Raw genomic sequence first — 9,996 nt, forward strand, 5'->3', positions numbered from 1 at the left:
CAGGAGTCATATAGTTGTGTCCTCAGGTAGAACTATTTCCAATTTCTGAGGAACCGCCAGACTGATTTCCAGAGTGGTTGTACCAGCTTGCAATCCCACCAGCAATGGAGGAGTGTTCCTTTTTCTCCATTTCTTTACTAGCATCAGATATCAATTCTATTTTTGATCTTAGCCATTCTGACTTGTGTGATGTGTATTCTCAGGGTTGTTTTGATTTGCATTTTTCTGATGACTTAGGATATTAAACATTTCTTTAGTGCTTCTTGTCTAATTGAGATTCCTCAGATGAGAATTCTTTTTTCTTTTTTTTCTTTAATATTTTATTTACATTTAAGATGCCATCCCCTTTCCCCATTTCCCCTCCCTAGAAAACCCCTGTCCCATTCCCCCTTTTCCTTTTTGCTTTTATACATTTTTTTTAAATGTTAAGCAAAGGATTTATAAGTTTGGTAATGCTCAATCAGAGGCATAACCCAATACCCAACCTAGATATAAAAACCATTTTTGACTGGTGGAGACCTGTGAACATCTGTCTCCATGCCCCCTCTCTCTTTCTCTCTCTCATCACCTAGCTTCTCTCCTTCATCTTCTCTCCTTACTCCATCTCTTCCTCTCAATACTCCCTCCCACTTAGCTCCTCCTACATATCACTCTTCCTGTTAAAGTAAAACTTTTCTCTCAAAATACAATTAGAGCATACTTATTCCTAATTGTACCAGTGAGGTACAAGATAGTCCTATCCAGTCCAACATTTTGTTGACTAACCAGAGCCTCTGTCATCTCTTCTAACTAAAACACTTACTTTTGATCCTTGCTTTTTTTTTTTTTTTTTTTTTTTTTTTTTTTTTTTTTTTTTTTTTTTTTTTTTTTGGCTTTAGAATGAATGTCAGCTGAAAACCATCCACTCAGATCTTTTCTCTCAAAGTAAATAATCAGGATTGGCTATGAGACTATAGGTCTTCAACCCCATCAGAAATCCAGAATGACTGAGTTAACTGAAATTTTGGGAAGCACTAAACATAGATTCTAAACTTAGCCAATTAATAGAGACCGCTGAACACCTGAAAAGCCCCTATACTACTGAACATTGGAGCATCAAATCTTCAGCCTACTGGCCCAGAGTCATCTGACAGACCTTAGTGATGCAGGATTATTAAGGGCTGATTACTCTGTCTAGGCAGATATAATCAGTCGACTATTCTGCATGTGTGTCCTTTTCTGGACAGTAATTTGTCTGTAGATGGAAAGAGGCAATTCTTGCCTAGTGGCTGTCACCACACAACTGGAATAACTCCAAGGATGCTCAATTTCTTCTTAGAATCCACGACAGGGAGCTGTCAAGACTAGACAGGTCTCTAATCAGAATGGACATTAATATATAAATATTGTAGCGTCGATTCTATGGACTTCTGATGTTTTGAAAACCAACTATCCATGTAAGGTAATCTGGACTGTTGTCTGTTCACTCCTCTCAGCTATTTCTAAATAAAATATGGGAAACCTCCTAACAATAAACTCAAAGCCATGAATTTGCTATAGTCCCTTAACTCATAGGTTAACCGTCCCAAATCAGTTAAAAAAGTTAAAGAAGGACTGGGTCTAGGCCTTGTATTCCTAAATGTGTTATACAGGCACAATGCCCATGAGAGTATCAATATTCATCTCGCTTTTATATTAATAAAAGGCTCTTACCAATGAAAACCTTAAATTTGAAATCAAAATAAATTTTGTACCATTTAAGAAATTATAACTTCATCTTGATAATAATTATACAGATTTCTACCAATAGGTTATGGCTATGCAATAAGTCCTAGCTAATCCTCCCTGTTCCAACAAAACCACTACTTTCCCCTAGAAAGACAGACCATTATTAACCACATTAGTCCCCAAGCCCAGGGAATAGGGGTGCTGACTCTTCTTAACTTCTTCAAGCTGATTACAGGCATTGAGATATTAGAAGAGGGGTGGGGGAAAGAGTAAGTTGATAAGCCTCTGACATTGTGTCTTCACTGAATCCAGATGGAATTCCAGGACATCGGAGGTTTGGGCAGGTCTGCTCAGTATGCTTGATGAGTAGATACACCAAGGCTGTGTATCCTGCAATATACAATTCTCAGAACAAGTTTTAGTATCAAGAAAAAAAAATTTTCCCCCTAGTGGGCTGACATTTTTTTTTTTAAAGATGTTGGTTCTAACAACTTTTCTTTTTTTTTTTTCCTTTTTAAAATTGGTTGTAATATTTACATTTCAGATTTTATCCCCTTACCCCACTTCCTGCCACCACCCAGAAACTTCCTATCCCATCCCCCTCCTCATGCTTCTATGAGGCAGTGACCACACCCCCCCACTATCCCCTCCCCACCCTCACATTCCCTCCCCCACTCTGTGTTCATTTTTTTATGGGACCAAGAAATTCCTCTCCCACCTATGCCCAACAAGGCCATCCTCCCCTACATATACCTCTAGAGTCTTGGGTCCCTCCCTATGTGTTCCTAGGCTGGTGGTTTAGACCCTGAGGGGCTCTGGTTATTTGGTATTGTTGCTTTCCTCCTGGGGTCACAAACCCTTTCTGCTCCTTCAGTACTCTCTCTAAGTTCTCCATTTGGAAACCCCTGATCATATCAGTGGTTAACTGTGAGCATCGTCCTCTGAGTGTGTTAGTCTTTGGCAGACCTCTAAAAAGATGACTATATCATGTTCCTCAGATTATGCATTTCCAGCCATCCACAACAGTGGATGTACAGCTTAGGTGGCTGTACATGGGATGAATACCCAGGTGGAATGGTCTCCTGATGGCCCCTCCTTCAGTTTCTGTTCCATGTTTTGTTTCCCTATTTGCTCCCTTGAGCATTTTTGTTACTCATTCTAAGTAGAACTGAGACATCCCCTCTTAGTCTTCCTTCTTCATGAGCTTCATGTGGTCTGCGGGTTCAGTCTTCGCTAATCCTAGCTTTTGTGCTAACATCCACTTAACAGTGAGTAAACACACTGTGTGTTCTTTTGGGATTGGGTTAACTCACTCAAGATGATAATTTCTAGATCCATCCATTTACCTAAAAATTTCTCAAATTCATTATTTTTAATAGCTGAGTAATACTCCATTGTGTAGATGTACCACATTTTTTGTATCCATTCCTCTGTTGAGGGACATCTTGGTTCTTTCCAGCTTCTGGCTATTATAAATAAGGCTGCTATGAACATAGTGGAACATATGTCTTTATTATACGTTGGAGTATCTTCTGGGTATATGCCCAGGAGTGCTATAGCTGGGTCCTCAGATAATGCTATGTCCAGTTTTCTGAGGAACAGCCAAACTGATTTCCAGAGTGGTTGTACCAGCTTGCAATGCCACCAACAATGGAGGAGTGTTCCTCTTTCTACTATCATCTGAGTTTTTGATCTTAGCCATTCTGATTAGTGTGAGGTGGTATCTCAGGGTTGTTTTGATTTGCATTTCCCTGATGACTAACGATGTGGAGCATTTCTTAAGGTGATTCTCAGCCATTCGAGTTTCCTCTGTTGAGAATTCTTTGTTTAGCTCTGTACCCCATTTTTTGATAGGGTTATATGGTTGTCTGGAGTATAATTTCTTGAGTTCTTTGTATATCTTGGATATTAGCCCTCTATTGGATGTAGGATTGGTTAGGATCTTTTCCAAATCTGTTGGTTGCTGATTTGTCTTATTAACAATGTCCTTTGCCTTACAGAAGCTTTGCAATTTGATGAGGTCTCATTTGTCAATTCTTGATCTTAGAGCATAAGCCACTGGTGTTCTGTTCAGGAACTTTTCCCCTGTGCCTAGGTATTCAAGGGTCTTTCCCACCTCTTCTATTAGTTTCAGTGTATCTGGTTTTAAGTTAAGGTCTTTTATCCACTTGGATTTGAGCTTTGTACAAGGAGATATGAATGGATTGATTTGCATCCTTCTACATGTTGACCTCCAGTTGAACGAGCACCATTTGGTAAAAATGCTGTACGTTTTCCACTGGATGGTTTTAGCTCCTTTGTCAAAGATCAAGTGACCATAGGTATGTGGGCTCATTTCTGGATCTTCAGTTCTATTCCATTGATCTTCATGCCTGTCTCTGTACCAATACCGTGCAGTTTTTATTACTATTGCCCTATATAGTATAATATAATATATATATATTATATATATATTATAATATACTATATAGGGCAATATACTATATATATATATATATATATATATATATATATATATATATATATATATATATAGTATAGGTTGAGGTCAGGGATGGTGATTCCCCCAGAAGTTCTTTTGTTGTTGAGAATAGTTCTCGCTATCCTGGGTTTTTTTGTTGTTCCAAATAAATTTGCAAATTGCTCTTTCTATCTCTATGAAGAATTGATTTGGAATTTTGATGGGGATTGCATTGAATCTATAGATTGCTTTTGGCAGGATAGCCATTTTTTACTATATTAATCCTGCCAATTCAGGAGCATGGGAGATCTTTCCATCTTCTGAGATCTTCTTCGATTTCTTTCTTCAGAGACTTGAAGTTCTTGTCATACAGATTTTTCACTTGCTTAGTTAGATTCACTCCAAGATATTTTATATTATTTGTAACTATTGTGAAGGGTGTCATTTCCATAATTTCTTTCTCAGCCTGTTTATCTTTTGAGTATAGGAAGGCTACTGATTTGTTTGAGTTGATTTTGTATCCAGCCACTTTACTGAAGTTGTTTATCAGGTTTAGGAGTTCTCTGGTGGAAGTTTTAAGGTCACTTAAGTATACTATCATATCATCCGCAAATAGTGAAATTTTGACATCTTCCTTTCCTATTTGTATCCCTTTGACTTCCTGTTGTTGTCTAATCACTCTAGCTAGGACTTCCAGTATTATATTGAATAGGTAGTGTGAGAGTGGGCAGCCTTCTCTAGTCCCTGATCTTAGTGGGATTGCTTCAAGTTTCTCTCCATTTAGTTTGATGTTGGCTACTGGCTTGCTGTATATTGCTTTTACTATGTTTAGGTATGGACCTTGAATTCCTAATCTTTCCAAGACTTTTAACATGGAGGGATGTTGTATTTTGTCAAATGCTTTCTCAGCATCTAGTGAGATGATCATGTGGTTTTTTTCTTTGAGTTTATTTATGTAGTAGATTACATTGATGGATTTCCGAATATTGAATCATCCCTGCATTCCTGAGATAAAGCCTACTTGATCATGATGGATGATTGCTTTGATGTGTTGTTGGACTCGGTTTGCATCGATATTCATAAGAGAGATTGGTCTGAAATTACTGTCCAGAAATTGACATACTCGCAGAATAGTCGACTGATTATATCTGCCTAGACAGAGTAATCAGCCCTTAATAATTCTGCAGCACTAAGGTCTGTCAGATGATCCTGGGCCAGAAGGCAGAAGAACAGATGCTCCAAAGTTTTGTAGTAGAGGGCGTGTCCAGGTGTTCAGAGGTCTCTATAAATTGGATAAGTTTTAGAAGCTATGCTTTGTGCTTCCCACAATTATAGTTAACTCAGTCATTCTGGATTTCTGACGGGGTTGAAAACTTATAGCCTCATAGCCAATTCTGGCTATTTACCTTGAGAGAAAAGATTTTAGTAGATGATCTTCAGCTGACATTCATCCTAAAGCCAAGGAAAAAGCCAGGTCCAGAACTAAGTGTTTTAGTTAGGAGAGACGACAGAGGTTCTGGTTAGTCAACAAAATGATGGACTGGGTATGAGGACTATCTTGTACCTCACGGGTACAAATTGGCATAACTATGCTCTAATTGTATTTTGAGAGAAAAGTTTCATTTTAACAGGAAGGGTGATATGTAGGAGGAGCTAAGGTGGGAGGAGTACTGAGAGGAAGAGAAAGTAAGAAGAGGAGGAGAAGAAGGAGAGGAGAAGCTAGGTGATGAAAGAGAGAAAGGGGGGGGGAGACAGGGAGGCAGATGTTAATGTATCTCCACCAGTCAAAGATAGTTGACATATCTAGGTTGGGTAGTAGGTTATACCTGTGATTGAGCAATACCAAACTTATAATGCCTATGATTAACATTTTTAAAAAAAATGTATAAGTGCAAAAAGGAAAAGGGGGCATGGGATAAGGGTTTTCTAAAGGGGGAGTGGGGAAAGGGGATGGCATCTGAAGTGTAAATAAAATATCTAACAAAAAAATTAAAAAAAAGAGAGATTGGTCTGTAGTTCTCCTTCTTTGTTGGGTCTTTGTGAGGCTTAGGTATGAGCGTAACTGTAGCTTCATAGAACAAATTGGGTATTGTTCCTTCTGTTTCTATTCTGTGGAATAGTTTGAAGAGAATTGGTATTAAGTCTTCCTGGAAGGTCTGATAGAATTCTGCACTAAAACCATCTGGTCCCGGACATTTTTTGGTGGGGAGGTTTTTAATGATTGCTTCTATTTCTTTACGGGTTATGCAACTGTTTAGATGATTTATCTGCTCCTCGTTTAATTTTGGTACTTGGTATCTATCTAGAAAAATGTCCATTTCATCCAGATTTTCCAATTTTGTTGAGTATAGGCCTTTGTAGTAGGATCTGACGATTTTTTTTTTAATTTCCTCTGTTTCTGTTGTTATGTCTCCTTTTTCAGTTCTGATTTTATTAATTTGGATACTGTCTCTGCGTCCTTTGGTTAGTCTGGCTAAGGGTTTGTTTATCTTGTTGGTTTTCTCAAAGAACCAGCTCCTGGTTTTGTTGATATTTTGTATAGTTCTTTTTGTTTCAACTTGGTTGATTTCAGCCCTGATTTTGATTATTTCCTGTCATCTACTCCTCTTGGGTATATTAGCTTCATTTTGTTCTAAAGCTTTCAGGTGTGCTGTCAATTTATTAATGTACGTTCTTTCCATTTTCTTTTTTGTGGGCACTTAAAGCTATGATTTTTCCTCTTAGTACTGCTTTCATGGAGTCCCACAAATTTTGATATGATGTGTCCTCATTTTCATTTAAATTTAAAAAGTCTTTAATTTCTTTCTTTATTTCCTCCTTGACCACGTTATCATTGAGCAGAGCATTGTTCAGTTTCCACGTGTATGTGGGCTTTCTGTTGTTTTTGTCCAAGTCAAAGACAAGTCTTATTCCATGGTGGTCTGATAGGGTACAAGGGATTATTTCAATCTTTTTGTATCTGTTGAGGCCTGTTTTGTGACCAATTATATGGTCTATTTTGGAGAGGGTATCATGAGTTGCTGAGAAAAAGGTGTATTCTTTTGTTTTAGGATGGAATGTTTTATAGATGTCAGTTAAGTCCAATTGGTTCATAACTTCTGTTAGTTTTGTTGTGTCTCGATTTAGTTTCTGTTTCCATGATTTGTCCATAGCTGAGAGTGGGGTGTTGAAATCTCCCACTATTATTGTGTGAGGTGCAATGTATGCTTTAAGCTTTAGTAAAGCTTCTTTTATGTATGTGGGTGCCCTTGCATTTGAAGCATAGATGTTCAGAATTGCAAATTCCTCTTGGTACATTTTTCCTTTGATGAATATGAAGTGTCCTTCTTTATCTTTTTTGATTACTTTTGGTTGAAAAACGATTTTATTTGATACTAGAATTGCTACTCCAGCTTGTTTCTTGGGGCCATTTGCTTGGAAGATTGTTTTCCAACCTTTTACTCTGAGGTAGTGTCTGTCTTTTTCACAAAGGTGCGTTTCCTTAATGCAGCAAAATGTTGGGTCCTGCTTATATATCCAGTCTGATAGTCTATGTCTTTTTATTGGAGAATTGAGTCCATTGATATTAAGAGATATTAAGGAGAAATGAATGTTGTTTCCTGTTATTTTTGTTATTGGCAGTGGAGATATGTTTGTGTAGCTACCTTCTTTTACGGTTTTTGAAAGATTACTTTCTTGCTTTTTCTAGGTTGTAGTTTCCCTCTTTGTGTTGGAGTTTTCCATCCATTATCCTTTGAAGTGCCAGATTTGTGTTGAGATACTGTGTAAATTTGGATTTGTCATGGAATACTTTGGTTTCTCCATCAATAATGATTAACAGTTTTGCTGGGTATAGTAGTCTGGGCTGGCATTTGTGTTCTCTTAGGGTCTGTATGATGTCGGTCCAGGATCTTCTGGCTTAAAAATATGGAACGCTCCACAAATTTGCGTGTCATCCTTGTGCAGGGGCCATGCTAATCTTTTCTGTATCATTCCAATTTTAGTATATGTGCTGCCGAAGCGAGCACGAATAGATGAGTTTTCAACACATTAGATTCACCACTGAGAACAACCAAGTACAGTGTTGGAAGGTATGCCTCATTCCATCAAACTACTATCCTATCACCATTAAGGATTCTGGGTGTCTTTCTTATGTTCATGCCTTTAGTTATTACAGTTTTATAGTGTATATAAATTAAACATACACACACCAAAGTTTTCTTTTTTCATTATTATATTCTTAAAGTTTTGTTTTTAATCAAATATGCATTTTGCTTTATTTTTATTTATTTGTGTGTCTATGTGGGTGAGCATATGAATTTGGATGCCCACAAGGCAAGCAGAGGGCATCAGATTTGCTCAAGCTGGAAGTAGAGCTTGTTGTGAACTGACTGACAAGGCTTCTGGGAATCAAACAACAATCTTCTATAAGAGCAGCAAGTGCTATTCCTCCATCTCTATCATGAAGTCTTGACATCAACTCCTTCCTAGAAAATGAATGAGTCTTTCTTAATCTTAATTTGGTTATTATGAAAATGTGTTGATCACAAGTCTCAATTCTTCTCTAAGTTTGTATAAGAGTAGATTTTCTCCATCAAGAGTCTATATAAGTCCCACTTATATAAGAGTCCCACTTATGCCTGCACAAGGAACACATGAGAATTCTTACAGCTTCACAATTTAGCCCACACTGCCTCTGACTCCTGAGTTCTGGGACTCAACGTGCTCTTCAACTTGTCAGCCTTTAAACTATTTATTTATGAACTCAAACTTCATTTTGTGTTTATTGATAATTTTGATATTTTTTCTTCAAAATGAATTAATTTGCCTAATTTTTCTTGCTGGGTTTTCTGTTTTACTTTTTTGATTTATGGATTCCATTGAACATCTAAGCATCTTATTTGCCTGATACATATATAAAAATCATTATCTTTTCACTGTTCTTTTTTTTGTCTCAAAATGGAATAATTTTCTGGATGAATATTAATGGACTACAATTTGTGAATTATGATATCAACAATTTATATCTGTAGCTATATAAAAATTATATAAGAACAACAGCATTTCTCTTTTGTAGTATTTTGTAGGTGTTTCAGTGTTTTGTATTTCATCTTTACAATTTGGATTGGGGATGATTTTTCTTCTCTTATCTGGTTAAACAATAGCCCAAATGAAGCATTCTTTTTCAATAGATGATATTTGACATGGAAACAAAAAATGGCCAAGGTACACAAAACAGTGACTGTGGAGTCACTCAGCCTTAAATACACATCTATATACCCTCTACTGTTTCTGAGGCCCATTGTAGTAGAGGTATCAGAAAGACTGTAAAATTCAGAGATGGTAGATGACCACAAAACTATTACTGTTTCCTAGTATTGTACATGTGAATTCACAGCAACTGGAAACTGTTATAAAAGGAAAATACAAACAGAATCTAAGCAAGAAAATGTTAGGGAATTATAAAATCCCACCCCTAGCTGGGTAGCTATTGGTAAGTGATAGCTCCTTGCAGAGAGAAAGGTATTTTCCTTTAAGTGTAGATACAACATGCTAGGCACTTATAAATCCAAGATAAGGTATTTTCCTTTAAGTGTAGATACAACATGCTAGGCACTTATAAATCCAAAATGCTGTAGTATGGCCATGTATGCACCTTATAGTATTTAGGCAACACTAATTAAACTTGATATATTCTTAAAAAATGAGAATACAAAGTTGAGGAGGGTTTCTGGAGTTAGGAGTATCTAGGAGGAAGAGAGGAGGAGGAGGAAAAGGTAAAAATGCATTGTGAAAAACTCTCAAATAATTTATCAACCATTTTAAAAGTCTTTTAAAAATAATACTTT

General features: G+C 36.9%; 1 non-coding gene across 1 annotated transcript; it reads right to left on the reverse strand.

Moving 5' to 3' along the window:
• Positions 1-8,068: 8,068 nt before the first annotated feature.
• Positions 8,069-8,175, reverse strand: LOC117702066 (U6 spliceosomal RNA). Its single transcript, XR_004605961.1, has one exon. It is a non-coding gene; the product is annotated as a U6 spliceosomal RNA (small nuclear RNA).
• Positions 8,176-9,996: the final 1,821 nt, after the last annotated feature.

The sequence above is a fragment of the Arvicanthis niloticus genome, chromosome 1 (genome assembly GCF_011762505.2).
Source record: "Arvicanthis niloticus isolate mArvNil1 chromosome 1, mArvNil1.pat.X, whole genome shotgun sequence".
Taxonomy (NCBI): domain Eukaryota; kingdom Metazoa; phylum Chordata; class Mammalia; order Rodentia; family Muridae; genus Arvicanthis; species Arvicanthis niloticus.